At 37.3% G+C, this 22,826-nt stretch overlaps 1 long non-coding RNA gene and 1 pseudogene across 1 annotated transcript in view; one reads left to right on the top strand and one right to left on the bottom strand.

Annotated features, from left to right (window-relative positions):
- Positions 1-6,883, top strand: part of LOC128315580 (uncharacterized) — a 48,389-nt gene extending 41,506 nt beyond the window's left edge. The window contains exon 5 of the long non-coding RNA XR_008298469.1: positions 6,348-6,883. This is a non-coding gene — a long non-coding RNA (uncharacterized LOC128315580). The remainder of the gene's footprint in view (positions 1-6,347) is intronic.
- A 5,966-nt stretch (positions 6,884-12,849) lies between these two features.
- On the bottom strand, positions 12,850-12,964 carry LOC113599040 (uncharacterized; annotated as a pseudogene).
- Between the last annotated feature and the right edge of the window lie 9,862 nt (positions 12,965-22,826).

Raw genomic sequence — 22,826 nt, 5'->3', positions numbered from 1 at the left:
TACATTTACAAGTCATCCAAAAAAATAAAGGAAGATAAGGGAGTAGAGCTTGATAGAACTGGCAGACGGTCCTGGTGTTTGTTAGGGAAGCTGATTTGTGAATTGAAGAAGACCCTCAAGTCCTTATGTTCTGTTTCTTCTCCTTGAGGCATTGGTATGATTACGCATTCTATTGTCTCTGGAGTTAGGCATGACCTTGTGAATTGCTTTGGCTCATGAAAGGTGGACAGAAGGGAGTCTCATGCAGAAGCTTTAAGACAAGCCAATTAAAATTTGCTGTAACTTCTTTCCCCTCCTGGAATTATTATGGAAATATTTATTGAGAAGGGGCCTTCATTAGCTTAGGGGACCCACACTGGACATCAGCCCATGATTTGAGAATTGTTTTTGTTGCGGCGTAGCCTATGTATCCTTACTGACACGTGCCTCTTATCACAATGTCTGTCACCCAGAAAGTGCTCGTAAGTTCTTCTTCTTATTATTAATTTTATTTGGGTAACATTTGTATTGCCAATGTTGAAACATAGTAGGGAGTCAATATCTTTTTCCTAATAAGCATGAGTTTTAAGGCATTAAAGTGCAAGTCTTTCGAGCCTACCTTCACAGATAGGAAAAGTAAAGTCCAAGTAATTCAAATTACCTGTCAGAGGGGGCACAGTGTCAGCCTGTAGATCCAAAGAGGACCCCCGGGGGGAAAATTAAACTTTAGGTTTCTAATGCTATTTTTCTATTGATTAGCAATATAAAACTAGATACACACACTTTTGAAGTTATTTTATTCGACAACATAATAAATCTAATTATAAATTCCGAAAACCTTTAAAAATCAAGTATATAAATAAAAAATGTTAACTCAAGTAAAATACTATTAGGAATAGGAAACTTTGCCTCAAAATGCCAATATAAACTAACAATGGTTATTTATTTTGAGCCACAAAATTAAATTTTAAAAGAAATAACTAAGTAACTTAACCAGACAGAAATGTCTGTTTGAACTGAAATATAGCTCAGTTTCTCTTAAACCTTTGCAAGGGAGCCACAGGAAAAAAACCCATAACTTTTTCTTGTGGCAGAAATTGCTAACAGCACCAGAGTAAATCTGCTGGTTGTGAAACATGTAAGGACAGATCTGGAGAAGGGGGAGAAATGCAAAACACATCAGAGGCAATTTTTCAGTGGATAAAATTAAATCAAAGGAAAAAGCAAGTTTACTGGGACATAAATATAAATGATAAAATGAGAACTACATTTTCTAAAATAAGAATGTGTCCCTTACGTATTTGAGTACTATCTATGAAATCAACTCCATGATTTAAAATTCTATAAATGAAATTTTAAATATTCTATTTCTGATGTATACTAAAAACTAGTAAATTGATTATATTGTTTCTTTTTAGAGCTCGCTAGCTACCACAACAACTGCTGGAGCAAAAGAATAAAATTGAATTTGTATTATATGTTGATGACAAATACGGTACGATCACAATAGTAGCTTTAATAGACTTGACTTGAAATAATGTGCTTTAATGGGCTTGATTTGAAAATATGCAGGTAATGGTTTTTCTAAGTTGTTGAAATAGCCAATACAATTTCCTCCACTCTGGGAACTGAACAAGAAAAAATTAGTCAGTAGACTAGGCCATAGAGTTACACTGCACTTTAATTTTCCTGTTGTTTTACAAGACATGTTAACCTAAATAGAACAGATTTGTGAAATGTGTTTTAGTAAGAATGAGAAATTGCCTTTTGCTTTGCTTTTAGATTTTTTTCTTTTTATTCCAAGCTTGTAGCGCTGATTATGTGACTATCAAACAAAACCTTAACCAATCAACCAAGTTTCCAGAAAGAGTTTTCTAGGAACTGCATGGTTCAATTTGTGCAGGTATAAAAAACAAACACACCCATACAAAAATTACTACAACAATAAAAATGACGTAGTTCTTAAGTTTGTATCAATAAAAGTTTATTTTAATTGATCTGTATATCTATTTCAGTTGACAAGTAGCTTTTAATTTGGAAAATAGAATATAAAAATCTTTTCAAATAGTAAACATTAAGAAAAATAATTATTTTTCAAGGAAGAGACATTCATATATATCCTATATTAAGTCATATATACGCTCTCCATGACTATATACACACACATTCCACATATAGAGGCATACGTATGTATATGTGTGGCTTCAAGTCTGTGTTTGTGTACAATATTGGAAACAATATGAACAAAGTTTGAACTTATTTCTTTCTCATTTGTTTGAGAGAGAGCCTGCAAGTGGGGGAGAGGGAGAGAGAGAGAGAGAGAGAGAGAGAATTGTAAGCAAGCTCCCCGCTGACACGGGGCTTGATTCCACAACCATGGGATCATGACCTGAGCCGAAATCAAGAGTTGGATACTCAACCGACTGAGCCACCTGCATGCCTCAATTTCTTTTGTGATAAAGTGAAAACACAGTTCCTGTCCTTTTCTTGAGTTCAGTGAGGTTGCTTTAAATGGCTTGACATGGGGCGCCTGGGTGGCTCAGTTGGTTAAGCGTCTGACTTCAGCTCAGGTCACGATCTCGCGGTCCGTGAGTTCGAGCCCCGCGTCGGGCTCTGGGCTGATGGCTCGGAATCTGGAACCTGCTTCTGATTCTGTGTCTCCCTCTCTCTCTGCCCCTCCCCCATTCATGCTCTGTCTCTCTCTGTCTCAAAAATAAATAAACATTAAAAAATAAATAAATAAATGGCTTGACACACCTGTATTAGCAGGGGTAGTCATACTCCCCTGAGTTTCTAAAATGTATTAAAATAAAAGACTCTTCCACTAACAAATTCTACTAGAATTATCAATTCTTCACCACTGAAGTTTAGTCATTAGGCAGATGGATGGGTTTTTACTCCTCCTATCATTTTTAATTGTCATGGAATTACATTTATCCTCCCTAAACCAGTACAATGTATGCTGTTCTTGCTTCAGTTGAAAGGGATGCACCCTAGAAGAGATAAATTATTCCATTATCACCAAAACATTTATTAAATGTCCATATTTTTAGGAAGCAGGGATGAATGTTATAGATGGGAATTAATTAGGCTCAATTCCTGCCTCATTGGAGGTTAGAGTGTAAGATGTCCAGACAGCAATGATGCAGGCATTTTAAGGCCATGCATCAAACACGGGGAAAGAGATGAGTTAAGTAAGTTTCTATCAAGAACATTTGCACCCTTGAGCAAAGTATATCAGTGAACTGGGTGAAAAAGGACACCCTCGGGTGATGCATGTCATGGTGATTCACAACCACTCCACCAATCATATAGGAAAGACCCCTGCCGAAATCCCAGGATTTAACTGAGTGCTGTTCAGGATAAGAAGGGGTAGGCACAGTGGGATTTTCCCTAAATCTTCCATATCTCATCTCAGAAATTACTGAAGGGAAGGGATTGCCAGCTACATCTGCTCTACATATTTTTTAAATGTCTTATGTGCTGGGGGGAAGAGGGGTCAAATAGGGAATAAGCCACTTATTGGCAAACATCATGGAGAACTACACTAGAGCAGTGGACACCTTTCACACTGGTAGAGTTTTAAGTAAGTGCTTAGAGAATTACACCCATTTCACATATCAGATATCCCTAATACACCAATATATCACTACCTCTCCTTTACTACCCACCACTAGGTGGTTCCCGGATCTTACTAATTCTACCACATTTCTATTGCTCAACTTATCTCTCCTTCATCTTTTGCAAAACAAACCAAATTAACATAGATTGCTAATGTTTTCTTTTTTTTTTCTTTTTTTAAATGTTTTTATTTTAGAGAAAGAGAGTGCCTATGAGAGCAGGAAGGAAAGGCAGAAGGAGAGGGAGAGAGAGAGGGGGAGAGAAAGAGAGAGAGAGAGAGAGAGAGTGAGAATCTCAAGCAGGCTCCATGTTCAGTGCAGAGTCTGACACAGGGCTCAATCCCACGACCCTGGGATCATGACCTAAGTCATAATTAAGAATCAGTCATTCAACCAACTGAGCCACCCATGCACCCCTGTTTATCTTTTCTTTCTGAATAACTGCCTAGCCATTTTTTTTCTCTCTAGTCTGTCTACCAATTCTTTCCATAATAGGTCCATGTGGCCTATTAATTTGAGATTAATTTTTTTCAAAAATATGCATCATATTATACATTTTTCACTTAAAAAAATCCAAGAGCTTTCCATCAGTTAGGCAATGAATGCTTGACTCATGAAATTAACACGTAAATGACTCTGATGTATCAGTTTTTTCTTCAAGAACTGTTCCCTCACTGCCTTCCTGTTCCCCCATCTCAGCCATGAGCTTGATGAACGCATTGTGAGTTTTCCCGCCTATCTGTATGTATATATATTGTTCCCTCGGCTCGAAATATTGTTGTCGTTCTTCTCCACTTGAAGAGCCCTTTATTTACCTCCAATATCAAGTCTAAATGTCATCTCTTTTACATAGATTTCTGGTGTGTTCCGAGTCAGCTCAGCACTCCCTACTGTTTTACCCATTACATTTTATGGGTCTGATTCTTCCAATGCAGGAGAGCTCTTAGAAGGCAGACACGGTCTTGTTCATGCATCCTCACTTGCCAACACTATCGGTGAATTAATATCATTTTCTTACGTGTTGATTTTTATTTTTATAGTTATTTCAAGCACATCGTTTCATTTTATACTTTCCATAAGTTTGTAAAGTATTACACAGCAGATGTTGTTCCCATATAACAGATAAGGAAATTGAGTATTAAAGCCAACACATCACTGAGAGCTTTTGCTTTGTTTTAAATATTTGCTTTGTTTTGTTTTACTTACAGCTTAATATCTTTCCAGCATATTATGGCATTTGTTTTATAAACATTACATTTAATCACATGTGAGTGTGTATGTGTTTCTCTCTGCTATGGGGTAAAAAGAAAAACTACCCTTTTGCATGTATATGACTTTCTTTGAACATTCATTAAAGATCAGCATATTATAAACAACAAAAAAAACCCCTCTTATCCCTTACTTCTTTCATTTTGACTCTAACCTCATCATGACATAAAACTACTGCTTGACAGATGATCCAACCAAGGTATTATAAAACATTCTTGATAGGTGCTTTAGGTTAATGATTTATGAAATAATTGTTGAGGTCAACTACTATGAACAGAGCATTCCAAAAGTCTTAGTACAAAAGTTCTAATAGATCATATCCTTTGTGCACTTTAGGGGAGGTAACCATAAATTTATTTTGATAATGTCTATGTCAGTTGGTATGTTTTATTTTTCTTTCATGCAAAAGAATGAGTATTAATATAAGGGAAAACCTGTGATTAATAGAGGCAAATGCAAAAGGAACTAGTTAATGTTGTTCCTACATTTCTATGTTGAAAATAAACCAGATTAAGTTTTCAGCGTATATGAGAGGAAAGAGGGGAAATAATTATTAGCCAATAAAACCGACTCATTTTTCTTTCCAGAAAACAGCAAGATTTAGGAACATAGATAGGGAAATATTGAGAGAAAGAACATTCAGGCATTTTTATAACTCTTAAAAGGAAAGGCAAATGACTAGATGATGGGTTTTGTGGGATAATCCTGTGTTTTCCTATACACGACAAAGTCACTCAGGCAGCTGTCAGTGGGGCACATTGCTTCAATTGCTTCTATAGTGGCTGTGATGGTTTTGTCCTGGCTCATTCACATTCGGGAGCCCGATCCCATTTGTGTGCACAGCCCTGCATTTATAAGCCGATGCCTGAGATCGGTTAGTGATTTTCTTCTGACCAAATGTGTGTGTACAAATATCTCCTCTTATCTGAACATTTTGAGGAAAGTTTGGTAAATAGTGCAAGAATCAGGAGGGAAGACATAAATCAAAAATAAAATCATGATTTCAACGCCTTGAACTCTTGCTGTGTATTTTGTCACTCTTGGGCCTTACTCAAATGGTTAATGAGACCAAAACTATTTGAAATGCATGTCTCTAAAATTTAAGTGGGATGCCACCACATTTGAGCAAAGAGCTATTAAAATGATGAAATCATTATATTGGGTCCAAGGATGAAAGACCTTGTAAATATTTAGTCTTTCTCGGTCACAAACCACTTAAATGGATGAATATAGTCTAGTCATTGGTTTATGGTTCTAATAACCTCCAGGAAATGTCAAATTCACATGCTGTCCCAGAACACAAGATTTAGCTTTTGGATTTTTAATTTAACTAAAAGATGTGTAAAAGCACACAGTCATCCAGCTCCCTATTGGCTCCACATCTGTGTAGGATTATATGCAAACAATGTTTGAGTTAGCATTGGCAGTCACATAGGCTTGCTAGCTGAAATGTAATTAATTGTATTTTTTTTTTTTAAGATAGACAAAATGAATGAAGGAGGACAATTTGGAGAAGCACTGTTTTCAGCAATAATCTTACATATGAGGTAAGGCTCAAAGTTGCCAAAATGGAATCTGGAAATAGAGATCCATCAGCCTTATGTCTAAAGTAAATCATAATTGTTCTGAAAATGATTAACGCTGGGTGACAGCCAATATTCCTTTGATAAAATAGTACTTAGTCTGATTCTACAATTGAGCAGACAGGAAATGGCTCACCTTTTGGTAATGAATTAACTCTTTCCTATAGGGCTTCAGTAATTCCTAAACCTAAGCCCTCAAAATGTCTAGGATACTAGGAAATTAAACAGAGTTTCCAAGGGTAGCAAACAGTTATTCTTTCTCTATAATTATCTTACATTCCTTAGTTTTACTCTTATCTGAAGATTATGTTGGACAATATACCTATTGCTCAGGGAACTTAAAAATTCTCTCTGTTGATTTGGCTTCCTCAAAGTAGAAGTTCATAAACAATGGCATGGCAGTACTCCTTGGTGACATTTTCAGCCTGCAAAAGTTACACAAAATATTTTTCAATACTTTATAATAAAGTGAGACACAAGCAGAGCAAATTTCTACAATTTGTCAAATGTAGTCCATAAATTTGTAATAAGATTTGCAATTTCCTGATTCCTGGAATGCAAAAAACAAAAAGCAAAAAAAAACACCTTGAAATACCCACCCCCCCCCCCAACCTAAAACAACAAAGTATGAAGTTGGGTCTCCTTCATCATACTGTGTATTTAAATGCCTCTGTTAGACAGATGTCTCCCCATTCCACACCATGCACCCTATATGCAACGTTGCCAAGCCCAGGCTCTTCCTTCCCATGGGGATAAGTTAAATCCATCTAGAAAATGATTCGATCTGCAGAATGCAGATCATTTTAAACTGGAATGAAGAATAAAGCCTTGGAGACAGCACAGAATGTGGTTATAGTAGTCCACGTTAAAAATGACCAGAGCATCAACAAGGGATTTGGCTGCTAGACTAGTGTGGTTATTAATGGACAAATGCTCTTTCCTCAACCGGGGAACTGCTTCTACTCCTTGTGGTTATGGGAATAGGAAATGGAAGGAGACAACACTTTACTGGCAGACACATTACTGACCCTGCAGAGGCAGCAAGAATAATGAGCAGAGAAGGCTTTAGAGAAGAGTGTCCTGCCAAGCAGAATAATTGCTACAAGAAGTACAGGATACATTGGACATGATGGTGACTGGGTTGGATCATCCTCTATCAGAGTAGGGTGGATCAACCAAATGTGCTGGTGAATCAAATTATCCTAGAATGTTGAAATCACTGGGTAGGAAGCAAGGGCATCCTAATTCCTGTCCGTTTATGAGTCATGGATATTTGAAGGAACCAACTTTTTATGTCAGTTATGACACATGTAGACAGCTACTTGCTACCCATATATCTGGAATGGTCCTGAGTTCAGATATCCATTATGCAATCTGAATATATCCTGATTTTTTTGCTTTAATCAACATTGCAATCAAAATTATGTAGAAATGCAGTTTTAGACTAGAACAACTCTCCAAGACATGCTTAAAACCAACCAACAAACAAAGGGTTACAATGTTTTTTTGTAATTACAAGTTTTTGCAGTTATGTTTGGCTAGAAATGAACAAATATTAAATGTATGTTTTTTGGTTTGATATTTTCCTTATTTTGCGTCTCAAAATTGTTTACTTGTGACAGAATCAAATCCTTGTGAAAAACATATTTGGAACAGAGTCAAGACAATATAATGCATCAAACAGATGAAGGAGAAATAAGTAATGAAAGAACATAAATAAATAAAATAAAGTGAGAAAGCAAGCCATGTTACTGTAGGCTAAATGATATCTAGACGGGCCCCTCCTTAGAAACAGATATTCTGTTTAGTGTTTTTTCTCTTTTCTCTAACACCTTGACTTAGGGAGCCCAAAGAATAGCTTCTCCTGAGAACAAAAGCACAATTAAAGGAGTCATGCAGAGGGACAAACCGGTCCTCACCTCTGCCACTTAGAACTTGACACATAAGTGGATAATTTCTGAAGCAAGACAGCTTTTGCGGAACTATATTTTTGAGATGCTTAAAATTCCTCCACTAACGATATATTCTTCCACTTGTGATTTATTATTGAATTTTAGAGCAGGAACTTATCAAGGCTTTTTGGGGTCTCTAAAGAAACAATTAGTTGAAATGAAACTGCCCCTGGTAAGGGTCAGAACATTATGAGCAGGCACTCGGGCAGTTTTCTTCATAATCATGTTAGAAAATCTTGCTTGCTGGAAAGGGAAAATAAGATGACCCCTCTAAGGAGCTATGGGAAAAGGAAAATAGGTGCTTTGAGTGGGAAGCAATGCAAGTGAAAAGGTATTAAAATGGACTTTCTTTGGATCCCTGCCTTTTCTGCTGTTTGCCCCCACTCTGCACACAAAGGGGTCCAGCTCTGGCTGCTCTTCCTGATGATATTATTGGCAGTCAGCTGAAAGTCTGCACAGAGAATGCCACAGTCACGGCAGGATTGTTTCTGTATTGAAAAAGCAGAGAGCAACTTCCTTCCTGGCACTCCATCAGAAGAGATGTGATTTCCTAACGAAAGTGGAATGCTCGGTCAGAGGAGTTGTTGGAACTTCCCCCTCTGCCATGAAACCTGGTGAATGGTTTGAGTTTTTCCAAAATTATTTCAAACTGAGCTGCTAGGAGGCTGTGCCGACCGTTCCAATTTTCCTCTCAATTTTGCATTTTGTTGGATGCTTCCCTCAAGTCTTCCAGTGTAGTTCAGTCATTAGTCAGAGCTGGAAGGTTTATTATTTATTTTGACAGTCACCAGCCTATTTTGTCAAACAGTACACATTACTGCTCCATTTGACAGGTGTTACTCTTAAAATCCTTCAGTCTCTTTTTCCTCCTTTGAGCGAGGCTTCTGTGTCTGCTGTCTTGTTTGCCTTCCCAAAGGAAGCACAGTACATTTTCTGGTTGATAAAAGCTTTATGTTGTTGCTACTTTTCAGTGACAGATTAGGCGGCCATTGGTCAAAAACTGTTTTCTTGATTAATCTAAATTTTGGTGATGTGCTTAAGCTGGGATCCAGTGGGAGATTAAATAGAAGGATAAAAGAAAGGATGGTGTGCGCAGTGTAACGAGAGGCAAGAAAGCACTGCCATTTCACTGAAAGATGAATATTACAAGGTTACAGAGGTCAAAACGAGCTTTAACTTTAACGGTGTGAGGATTAGGCTAGAGGGAAAAAAAGCCACATCATTTATTTGTTGCTCTTACAAAAGGAAAATGCATGTGACCGTAATGACCTAGAAGAGAATGGTAGGTCGGATGAAAGAGGTTAGGTAGGTCTTTGTGGAGAAGATGGCTTCTGAATTGATTTAAAAAAAATAATGTTTATTTATTTTTGAGGTGAGAGAAGAGAGAGAGAGAGAGAGAGAGAGAGAGAGAGAATGAGTGGGGGAGGGGAAGAGAGAGAGGAAGACAGAATCTGAAGCAGGCTCCAGGCTCTGAGCTGTCAGCACAGAGCCTAATGCAGGGCTTGAGCTCACAGACAATGAGATCATGACCTGAGCCTAAATGAGAGGTTTAACCGACTGTCCCACCTAGGCGCTCCATGAATTGATTTTTAAAGGTAGATGGTAATACAGACAAAAGAAGAGGTAGTGAGAAGGGCTTTCTATAATGATACCAATATAGGTGGGATGGTGAATTTGATTTTGGATATGTCGCTTACAACATATTATGAAGTGTTTGGGAATGAAGTTTTCTCTGATATTCATGGCCCATCACTGTTACCCATTTGGTTGGCTAACTTCCTTATCTATTCAAGTGTCATTTCCTCAGGAAGACTTCTGACTTCTGACTTGCTGACAGTGTGGAGCCTGCTTGGGATTCTCTCTCTCTTCCTCTCTTTGTCTCTCCCTTGCTTTCTCTCTTTCTCTCTCTCTTTCTCTCTCTCTCAAAATAAGTAAATAAACTTAATAACATAAAGTAAAATAAAATAAAATAGGTATGATACTTTCATCTCAGGATGATTGTGGAGATTAGTTTTGAAAAAAAAAAACTTTCTAGAAGGCCTGAATTTGTTAAGTACTCACCAAATGCAAATTTATAACTTCATGAAATCTTTCTATAGCACTCATCTGCACCATACTGATTGGTAACACTTTAAGTACATGCTATATCTTCACAATTAAGGAGTAAACTACTTGAAGGCAGTGACTCCCCAGATCCTTGGCATAGGGCCATACACATTTAGAATTTGGAACATGATAAAGTCTGTTGATTAAGGCATTAACATTACTTTAAAAATATAAGCACCATTTTGGGGGGAGTAAATGTGAACTCACTGGCTTTACTGGAATTAAGACAATGTGTATTAGTTTGTTACTGTTTTGCATTCTACATTATGCTGTCTTCTCTATAAAGCAAACTTTACTTAAAAGAAATATATATAAGAAAATAAGAGGGCTAGTGTTTTGACAGTCAGAGGAGGGTTTTCAAAACCTAATGCCAGATGTTAGGTCAATCTTGGGAATCATGGTCATTTTAGTTTTACATTAAGAATTTTATGTCTCTTTTTAAGACATCCAATAATATTGCAGCAATTACATTTTTAGGCAAAAGCATTTTAGAGATCAAATGCTTTTTTCCCCTCTTTCTGAAATATGATTATTTCAATTACTAGTAGCAACAATTAATCACTAACTGATTCATCAGCCTGCAGCTGGGATTGGAGAGCTGACTTCCTTTCTTTATTCCTATTTTATGTTCTACTGTGCTCAGCAGGGATTGACTAATAGCAAGCTAATAACCTTTCCCTGCTCTCAGTACCTTTTTCTAATACCCGCAAAGAAGAAAATTTTAAATACTTTTTCCCAAGTACATCTTTACCTCACAATTTCTGAAGGGAACTTTAACATTACAAGTGTCAATCCATTTTGTTGTAAGAATAAAGAATTATAGGAAGACATTTCCTTAAGGTTTGTCTGACCATTCTTTGCTGTGTTTCGCTAACCAACTCATGCTAGAAGGATGGTTATATACGTCACTCCAAATGGGTAACGATTTTCTATTTCTTGGAATTTATCTGAGTCATATGACTCCGTATCTATTGTATACCAATATATACATACCCATCTATATAGCAATAGATCTTCTCCAAGAATTCTAGTGTTCTGATTATCAGTATGTTGTATTTCCTAGAATTCAGTGAGAAGATACTGTAACCTATTTGGATTATTCCTAGGAGATGCCAGAAGCTTGGCCCAGAAGAAGCATACTCATCCTCTACTCCAGAGGAGTAGGTTCTTTTAGAGCAAGGGCCCTCAAATAAAAAATCCATAGACTTCAAACTATCTGCAAACATCAAAGAACAATTTGTGTCATTGGGCATTTTCCATATTTTGTGTAAGTTTCTCCAAATTATTAACATAAATCCTCTTAATGGAAACCAGAGTTCCCCTCAGGACATACAGAATAACCTTCTAGATAACCACATTCATTTATGTACTTAACTATTTTAAAGTCTAGTATCCTTGGAAAATTTTCGCTACAAGATCTATAGGCTAAAATTCACTCTTCTTAATGTAACTGAAATCATAATTAGTAGGCACTGGTCATACAGCTGTCAAGAACTTAGAAGGGTCTGAAACTTTACCCTACCTATGTGCCAGGTTAGCTTGCTACAGTTCCATGGGTGATGGCAGAAGACATGACACCCCTGAATAAGACACAAAGAATTTTATTACTCACAGCAATGGTAGTAGTCAGAATATCGGCATTTTATGCTGGTGTCCCCCAGGGCAATGCTAAAAGGGTGAAATGCCTGCTCACACATAGTGGTTGTATTATAGGAGTAGAATTCCAACCATAGGAATAATGAATCTTTTAGAATGGGCAGTAAACCTGACTGATCTTTGCCCTAAAGAGAAACAATATCTTTGTTGTATTGAACTGTAAACATGCAGGACCCATGGAGAATTGTCTTCCAACTATATTTACCCCTTGATTCAACACTCTTTTGACTACTGGAAAAGTTTCCTATTAGTACACCACTCTGTCAGGTGCATTGATCAATGACTCATAGAGGTTAGGACCAAATCTCTTAAATTTGTCTCATACTATATTTAATAAGGTTACTATCAATAGGACTCTGAGCAGCAGGATAAGGCAATATTCAATATTAACATCAAGTGTTCCAGACCCAATCATGTGAGCAAATCTTATAAACTATCTCGATCTACCTTAGAAATCCAGGTGTATTTCTCCTTAAGTTTCCACCTTGACCATCCCATCTGGATCAAGGCACTAATCCAGGTATAGTAGGATATATCAGTGATCACACAGACTCTACCTTGCCCTGCAAGAAGAAAATTTATGGCCAATATCATCTATAACAAGCCTGGCCACTGAGTTAAGGTTAACCTGAATACATTCCAGGACTGAGGTGGTATCTTTGATCACCTCAACTAATATTGAAGAGAAATTTTGTGTCACTTTTTCCTTCATGAACTTGTGTGTCATCCTTGTGCAGGGGCTATGCTAATCTTCGCTGTATCATTCCAATTTTAGTATATGTGCTGCTGAAGCAAGCACTTATATCACCTTGTCTAATACAATTTTCTAATTCTAATTTTTCCTACTATGACTCAGACTGTAGGGAAAACTATGACATTGGTATAAGTAGCAAATCAGTTACCCCTCTAGAAGTCTCCCCAAGCAACTAAGTGTAGCTCATTTTGGAGATACAATGCAGTCATTTAAGGGTTACATTACCCACTGGGAGTGTTTTTTAACTTGGAGACCTCTTGTGATTACTCTTAAGAGGACAATAATAATTTTATGGGAGAGAAATAAGGTAATACTTGGCTTCCACACAAGACCTATAATCCCAAAAGTACTCTTGATGTCCCTAAAAGGATGGAGCCATTTATAATTATTCGAGCTCCTAAAGTGGAATCTATATCATCCAAGATCACAAGTTGACATTGCCCAGTGTGGCCTCCTAGCCATCTGGTAGGTCTCAGGTTTCTCAATTCAGTTTGAATACTTCAGTCTAGTCATTGTTTTTGTAGGTAATGTTTGAGGACAGTTACTCCACTCTGTCTTATGTACACCATCAGCCAGATAACCTTCATCCATTCCAGAGAATCACTCTGCTACAGCAGTGGAAATATGGATGAAACAGATAACTAAAGGTGTTTACAAGAATTTTACTGGGAAGTATAGGGACTAGGATTATCACCTTCTCTTTTGATAGACTTTTTGGTAATTTTAAGATGAATGGCAATCAAACGGTGGCCAGAGCTTCCTTATAGGAAATTACAGATCCAGAAATCAATTACATTTAAGTGCTTATTAGCTTGGGAAAGATACACAAGAGGATTTTTCTTGAAGAAGGCTCTAGGAGTGGTCTATAGGAAAAAAGAAATATTAATGTTCCTTTGCCATCCGTCTTTCCAAGGGTCTAAGATGATCTTGCCCAAGTGACAGTTTGTTGCTCTCCTCCAGTGCCTGAAATACTTGTATCTCATTACAGTACCTGTAACTTTACCTTTTCTCAATCATCCCCTCCTGACAGTCACAGTTTTAATTTTGAAGGGACAGGTACAAAAGTTATAAGAACAATTTAATTAAAATTATAAAGCTCTGTTATTTCCCTTACTTTGGCCAGTATGGGCGACTGTCGGCAACTTAACAAGCAATGTACTCAACCAAGTGGTCATTATCTTTATAATGTAACTATGCCACTCTTCTAAGATAATCTAGGTGGTTGAATAAGAATTAAATAAAGGTTGTACAAACCAAGATATCCCAGAGTTGATATTAGGGGAAAGTAAAAAGTACCATGCTCAATAATGGTCAGGGTGGAGTTCCAAAATCTGTATCTATCTCTCTCTCTCTCTCTCTCTCTCTCTATCTCTATCATCTCTATCTCTATATCTCTATCTCTTTATCTCTATCTCTATAATCTATTTCTATCTATCTATCAATCTATCTAATCATTTTATCCTTTTTGGAAGCAGTGACTGAAAAGAGATGACCCATTTCTGAGCACAGCTTTATTTGGTGGCAAAGTGATATACTAAGGTGTGTAAATGAGGAAGACTTGAGGGAGATATACCCAGAAACCTTTTTAAGTCAATTTTTGAGAGTATTCCAATGTTCTACAATACAAGATGCCTGTGGTTCTTATGTAGTATAGGAAGTCCATTGAATCGCTTAATTATTAGCTCATTGTCATGTGACCTTTAGATAAAAGATGCACCAGTATAAGTCTGTAAGTGGTCTATAAAGCTGAACATGTGACATAGACTAGTTTAAAGAGCCGTTGTAATGTGTCAGACTATGCTGATCAGATATGGAACTGTAATCTGAAAAAAGTCAAGAGCTGTGAGGCATTGCTGATCCCCCTGAGAGGGCTCCATAGTTTGGTTTAGTCAATATGCTTTGAACAGGTGAGTGCAACACCCAATTTGCTGTGGCTTCTCCTACCACAGGACAAACACATCCACTTATGGTAATATTCATATGTCTGGCATGCTGTGGTAAACTGTAGATTATAAATTTATGGTCCTTGGGACGCCTGGGTGGTTCAGTCGGTTAAGCCTCAGACTTCAGCTCAGGTCATGATCTCATGGTTCATGAGTTCAAGCCCCACATCAGGCTCTGTGCTGATAGCTCAGAGCCTGGAGCCTGCTTCAGATTCTGTGACTCGCTCTTTCTTTGTTCCTCCGTCTTTCCCTCTCTGTCTCTCTTTCTCTCAAAAAATAAAAATAAACATTAAAAAAATTAAACTTATACTCCTTGACTTTGTGCTCAACGTATGGCGATGGATATGTTGCCATATCTGATAGGAGGTAAATCTAGACAAGAACAGGAACACTCTAGACAATGCAGCATACCAATTCCACTTGGTCTCATCAAAGAACAGGTCTTCACCGATCACTGTAAGCATCTCCATGATTGGCCCAGATGGTTCAATAAGCAGTATGGTTTGTTTCCACAGTTTGTAGTCCTAAAGAGATGTCTCTAATCTGGCAGTCTGTAGTTCACCAGGTGGCAGAATAAATAATCTAGACTACTGGCAGCAGCTCAAGAGGCAGTAAACATAAAATGAGTTTCATCAAGGAGTGTATTGGTTAACTGAATTGAACCATCATGTCCATGCTCAGTTATGCATAGCTGGTGTTGCTGTTGTACAGCTGTAGCAGTCCAGTGGATACCATCAAGTGTCAGTTTAGATGAGATATCAGTGAACAAGGCCTAGGCATTTGGGTAACCTCCGTGAATCAAGGATCCTGTTGGATCCAAGGACCCAAAGCCAACAGCTTTGCTTCAATTGGTGGAGAGGAGGATAAAGATTTCCTCAGAGAGATGATTACCATTTTTTTTTCTTTTCATATAAAGAAAAGATGCTATAGGGGCCAGGCAGGCACTATTTTTGAATATACCATTTCTATTTGACAAGTGAGGATTATTGGACCCTTCCTTGTTAGCCATTGTTACACATTGAATCCAAGTCAACCCTAACCCAAATGGTAATATTAGGCTGGAAAGTCACAAAGCCTTCAAGGAATCAGTGTGCAGTTTTAAGTAGAGTCTTATAGCAGCTGATTGCTGCTTTTCATAAGGGGTAACTATGTCATGGAGGCAACAAACCCAAAATATCAAAAAACATCTCTGAATGTAGGGTGCCTCCTTTTGCCAGAGACTCCAGACAGCAAAACTGTCAGTCAGAGGCACTTGCAGCTTCAAGAGGATAGTAGTTTAGAGAACATGGAAAGCTCATTGGATAGCTTCCAGCATACATTTTGGTCTGGACCCCATTCAAAGGATGCTTATTTGTGGTCTAGCCAATATAATGGTCCAAGTAGAATACCCACTTGCTTCAAATACCCAAAGAGTTCAATAAATTATTGGATCTCTCTTTGGTGAATAGCAAAGTGACAGTAGTTTTTCCTTAACTGCTGGAGGTTTGAGAGTTTTTATATAAACTCACATAGGCCCAAGATACTCCGTGGCTGGTAGCCCTCTGAATTATGTTGGGATTTATCAGCCATTCTTGTTGGTAGAAATATAATAACACTGCAGTCAAGGCCATTGACATAAAGGCTTCTGACTTGCCAACCCCCAACTCATCTTTTTAGTGAAAACTTCAGACGTTAGAAAGTAGAGGCATTAGTGTTATCCTGGCCCAACTCCTGGTGGCAAATGGCAGGGGGAACTTACGTACTCGTAGATGAGTACTACAAATGTATATTGAAGGTCTTACTATATGAAGGCACTTTGGTCTTGGTCCTTGGGTACCAGTGGGACAGAAAAGAAGGTACTAGCATTGTTCAACACAAAACACCAAGTGTTATCATTCTGTGCAATGGATTCCTTTATAGGACTATAGCAGCAACAGCTGGATCCAGTTAGCAATAATCTAAAGTAAAGCTTTATCTCCTGTTATCATTTTTCACTGACCATAGGTTTGTTGTGTTAATTGGAACCTACTCTTGCTACTTTAAGATTTAACCAAAGCTGTGATTTCCATTTGTCCTCCTTATATTAAATATATATTTTTGTTGGACCACTCTGAGTTGGACAGGCAGACACATTGGGAAGCGATTTATACGTGCCACTAGCAATTTTCTATATGTAACACTCCCTGATTGGGAGAATCCACTCTGGATTTTATAAGTGTTCACAGCACACAGATTAATATACATAAATGTGTATAAAACATTAATATACATTACTGTACATTCAGCAGTGGAAATCCTAATAGTATGTTGAATTGGCCCAAAGAGTCTCATCCACAAAAATTTATTAGCTCTTCTTCCCCAGTGTGTACCTAGCCTAAATTTTATTGCCTGAATCTGGATACCCCTACACCTATGGAACCAGAGAGGATTGTGAGTTGGGCACCTTTCTCCAAAAGAATTATATAAGTTTGAGTTTCTTTTTTTCCCAAATTTTCCAGCTTACCTAGATGGGTGCACATGGCCTTTAGTTCTACTTGTGTTTCAAGGACACCTAGAACTCATTCAAACCATCTTTCTCAAAGTGGCTTAAGTCAGGGTAATGAACAGAGAAGAATCAGAGAGCCTGGAGGAATTAGAAGGCAAGGCACACTTGCTTTCAAATTTGAACAGTGGTGACAGCATGTAGCTCAACCAAATGAACCTCTAATATTTTCAGTCCACCCAAAGCCCTATATGAGCAGCAGGATCATCCTTACTGACACCCAATATTTTAGGTTTGGGGACCCCTTCATTCAACTGCCATTGTCACATTGCTTTCTGGTTGAAGCTGCGCAATTCATTTCCTTTGGCTCATTTGTATTTAATATACAGAGTAATGCTGCCCTCCTCCCCTTCCTCTTCCTCTTCCTCTCCCTCTTTCTCCTCCTGTTCCTTTTTCTCCTCCTTCTCCTCCTCCACCACTTCTTCCCCTTCTTCTTCTTCTTCTTCTTCTTCTTCTTCTTCTTCTTCACAGATTTCACTCTAATCTAGGGCATTTTCAGTTACATTATCAAAATAACAACTAGTAAGTTCTTGCAGAGTTTCAACATAAAGCCTAAGGGAGTTTTTCACGGTGGCATAACTTGCTAAACAAATTTATCTAGATTTTCTTGGGTCCATTCTCATTCGTTAGTGGGCCATTTCCATCAGCACTGTAAAGCTAATTCAGGGAAGTAAGAACCCCAATATTAGTCAATGCCTCATCCATGGTTTCTCAGAAGAGTTTGTCTTTCCCAAGGAAATATCCTTGAAAAGGACAAAACTCCCTCAAAGTAGCCAGGACCCACTGCAAAAAAACCCTGAGGCCATTACTGTCATCTCTGAAAAGATCTAGGGTTGGCATGCTATGTCACAGAAGCCTCTAAGTGATAAGATAACTCATCTATGGCCATTCCTTGTTAACAGGCAGTATGTGCCCCAAGTTAAGCATTATATTCCTCATGTCTCATCTCCCAAATCAACTAACAAAAACTCTAATCCTTTGCCTGATTTCTGCCCACAGAGGTCATAAATTTCCCTCTATTTTTCCTTGGCACATCTCATTTGAATGAAAAGTGGTGGAACTTTCTGTCATCAACCCCCAGGAAAAATTTTAGTACCAGTTGTTGCAAAGCCAAAGACCTGAGGATGATCACTGGGTGGGGGCCCAGTTTCACCTCTTACAAGAGAATTAGCAACACCCTGGGCATCATTTTAGTAGTTGTCTGTATACTTACTTCCTAGTGCTTGGTCTGAAACCATCTCTTCAATTCCTCTTAATTAAAAGATTATAAAGTGGAAGATCCTACTTAACCCACTTAATGATAAATGAACTTTCCTCTACCCCTATTAATAAGCCTGTGAGACCCTAATCTTTCTGCTTGGAGAAAGCCATGTCTCCATCAGCATCCCATCTCTCAGAAAAATGGAGGGATTTGAGATTTCACCTAACAAGTTATTCTACCTCTCTTTCACGGATGCTCAGAGAAGATGATCAATCAGGCAATCTCTTGGATAAGAAACAAAGAACTTTATTATTTCCTATGACTGTTATATCAGTATTTATGTTGGTTCCTCAAGCTCCAGTTCCCATAGGGGAGCACAAAGAACTTCATGTAATATCTATATATGTACTGGGTTACAACACAAGGAGAAAACCTGAGTTAGAAAAACCAAATCCTTTCTACCAGGTAGAAAGTATGCCTGATTTTTACCCAAAGGGAAAGATATTTTTGTTGTACTGGACAGTAGTATTAATGACAACAACAAAAATCAACAAATCCAATGAACCAACCAACCACCAACCAACCAATAAAACAAAACCAAACAAAACAAAAACACCAACACCAAAACCCAACCAACCAACCAACCAACCAACTAACCAACCAACCTACCAACTGTTCTTGCTCCAGAGGAAAGAGCTACCTCTATTTCCTGAGGCTATTTGCTATGCTAACATCCTTGAAATAATAGTCCAGAACAAAGGCCTAAGACTTGCAGAAATGTGAGAGACCCATGAAAAATTATCTTCCAACATTACCTGTAAAAATGTATTAAAGTGCATGCTCTCCCTATCTTTGTCTCTGTCTCTGTATCCATCTCTGTCTTTTCTACAGTCTCTCTCTCTCTCTCTCTCTCTCACACACACACACACACACATACACACACACAAACACACACACACAGCAAATGTTGAAGAAGTGTTTCTGAGGTATCTTACAGCTTTAAAACAATTCTCAGGAATTTTATAATAAAAAATATTAGGATGTTCATTTGATGTGAATCTTAGAATTTCTTTAATAGCGATAGGATAAGAAACTCTGACTTCTTCAGTAATCATTAATGGGAAATGGAATAAATTCCTACCATATTCATAAACTAGATAAGAGGAATGGTGGCAGAGAATAAATGGGAAACTGATATGTGGCAACGTTGAAAGTCACAAAATTAGGAGCATTATGTGCAGCTAAGCAGATATCAGGCTGAGGAAATAGGCTGGAATGAGAAAGTTTGGCAAATATTTGAAAAAAGAAAACAATTTGAGTTAAATTTATAAATGAAAAGAAATCCAGTCAGTTAAGGTGATGGAGGAGGAGTGAGGGTAAAGCAGTCCTGCTTCACTGAGCAAGATAATAGTCTGCTCAGAGTATTCTGGACCCTGGAATTTTAGAGACTAAAGATTTAAGGTGGCTATAAAAGAATGAATTGTAGTAGTTGACATAGGAAGGATGAATAAGGATATCAATTGAAGCCTACTCAATGTAAGAAAAATCTGGCAATGTTTCAGAGATGATGATAGTCAAAACTATATATGGAAGAAGAAAAAATTCCTCTCAGAATTTTTCAGTACAGAAGCCATTTAACTCACATGGAAGTGAAGGTCTTTGGGACAGCCAGCTATTTCACAGGACATAAAGATCTTCTCCAGTGGGAGGTAACAGATATAGCCCTCCCAGCTCCTGTCTGAAGATATATGCAGCCCAAGTTTAGGAAATGCCTATTATTATATTATTTTTATTGTACCATAAATATTCATAGCATCATACCACAGAGGAAAATTGTGCCGAAGGAGAGATAGAATTCCAGCATCAATGAGCTTATGGAGCAATGTAATATGCAGAAGGAACAGAAGGAGAAATGTAATATACTGACTTTTAATTTTTATTTGAGACTGATGTTCATGCCTATCTAAAGCCAGGCTCATTAGCAGAGGAGCAAAATAAATTATATTAGTACAGGAGGGAAGCATACTACAAATCCCAGACTCTAGTTTTGACAGACTTATTTATTGCATAAATATGATGAAAATGTAATGATTACCATTTATAATTATGTTTTGCAGCCAGGTTTTGTTAGTCCTTTTTAGAAACGAACACATGTAATGTACAAGGGATATAGAATAAGGCCAGTTTATTCTCTCAAGAACAAATATCTTTGTACAGTCAAGGGTCTCACACATAGAATGGACACTTCTTATTTGATATTCCCATCTGGATCTGCCTTGAAACTGGGAACTAAAAAGAGTAATGCAAAGGTTTAATACATCAAGACTTAGTCTTCCTAAAATCTCTAGCATAACTCCACAATGAAATACAGTCCATTTGTACTTAGCTTTCTCAGAAGCCACCTACTTTGATTGACTCTTGAATCATGCTGCCTGTGTAGTCTATCTTGCAACAAAATCTAAGTTTATGTGTATATGTATTACAGAAGCTAAACACATCTGGAGTAGGACTGTGGAAACACATTTGTATAGATTTGTGTACTTGTCATGTACACAACAAAGTGGATTTTGAATTGCAACTTTGGAATACAGTTCTATCAGTAGCTTTGTGTAGACATGAATATGTGGAATTGACTTTGAATTCTAGAAGTATGGGTTCAGTTTGATTTTACTTGCAACATCTCTAGGGAAACCACTGAAGAAAGTTGTATTATCAAGTAAATAATAATTTTAACATTTATCCAGTCTTTTCTATGTGTCAGGCATGAGATAAACATTTATATGCAAATTCTTATTTAATTCTCACCACAATCCCATGAGGCAGATACTATCTATTATCTCAAATACATACATGAGGCTTAGGAAGTTATGTAACTTTCCTGAACTCATAAACCAGTTAAATGATATTATCAGGACTTAGGCCAGGTTCTAAATGACCTTGGAGTCCAAGTTCTTCATCAAGATCTCTGCATGATCTTGAGAAACACCTAAGCACAGTCTAGGATTCTGCAAAGAAATAAATCTAAAATTGATTTGAAAAAGAAAGATGAGGCATGTAATTCAGTTAACTCAATTTGTTAGAACATGTTATTTAAAAAATGTTTTCTGTTCTACTCTCCCACATTGGAAAGTTATCTTTATCAAGAATCCTGAGTCACAGAGTGGAAATCCAACCTGGAAAACTGCCCTGCAAATACAAGCTGCTTTTTTCCAAAGGGCCCTGCATTATTGTGGGTGGTTCAGCATGAAATATCACCTTTTTCAGAATCATACTCAGTCCATTATAATCCCAACGATAATTTCAACATCTCAACTTTATAGCTAAATCTCTCAACAATAGTTTGTTATGAAAAATAGGGACACCTGGGTGACTCAGTTGGTTGAGCGTCCGATTTTGGCTCAGGTCATGATCTCATAGTTTGTGAGTTCAAGCCCCGCTTTGGGCTGTGTGCAGATAGCTCAGAGCCAGGAGCCTGCTTTGGATTCTATGTCTCCCTCTCTCTGCTCCTCCCCTGCTCATGCTCTGTCTCTTCTGTCTCTCAAAAATGAATTAACATTATAAAAAAATTTAAAAAAAGAAAAAGAATTTTAAGAATTAAAGAAATACCTTAAAACGCTGCAAGTTACAGAGTCCATGTTTAGACATATCATTGAGTACAGAACAGTCATACTTAGTAGTTCAATGTATATTGATCAGAAATAATAGTTCTGTAATCTTGCAAAATGATTTACTCAATAAAATATTTAAATGATCTATATAAATGTTCAGGTGAAAGCTGAACAATTACATTATTTAATTGTGCTCAATTATTTTCCTGGGAAAATAAAATGGATTCTGCTTAAAATTTTGATAGAATAAATGAATCACCACTTTGTATGAGAACTAAGAGACAAGAGTATTAAAAATATATAGCCACAATAATTTGTTAATGGATACACAAGGTAAAAAAGATGTAAATTATAACATCAAAACCATTAACTATGTGTGGAGGGGCAGTGAGAGAATTAAAATGTAGAGCTTTAGTATGTATTCAAAGTTAACTTAAACTAGACTGTTATAAATATAAGATGTTTAAATATAGAGAATAAACTAGTGGTTGCCAGAAGGGAGATGGGTAGAGGAATGGTTGAAATAGGTGAAGGGAATAAAGAGGTAAAAACTTCCGGTTATAAAATAAATAAGTCATGGAAATGAAAAGCATAGCATAGGGGATATAATCAATAATATCGTTATAACTTTGTA

The sequence above is a fragment of the Acinonyx jubatus genome, chromosome B2 (assembly GCF_027475565.1).
Source record: "Acinonyx jubatus isolate Ajub_Pintada_27869175 chromosome B2, VMU_Ajub_asm_v1.0, whole genome shotgun sequence".
Taxonomy (NCBI): domain Eukaryota; kingdom Metazoa; phylum Chordata; class Mammalia; order Carnivora; family Felidae; genus Acinonyx; species Acinonyx jubatus.
This window is presented reverse-complemented; position numbering and strand designations above follow the sequence as displayed.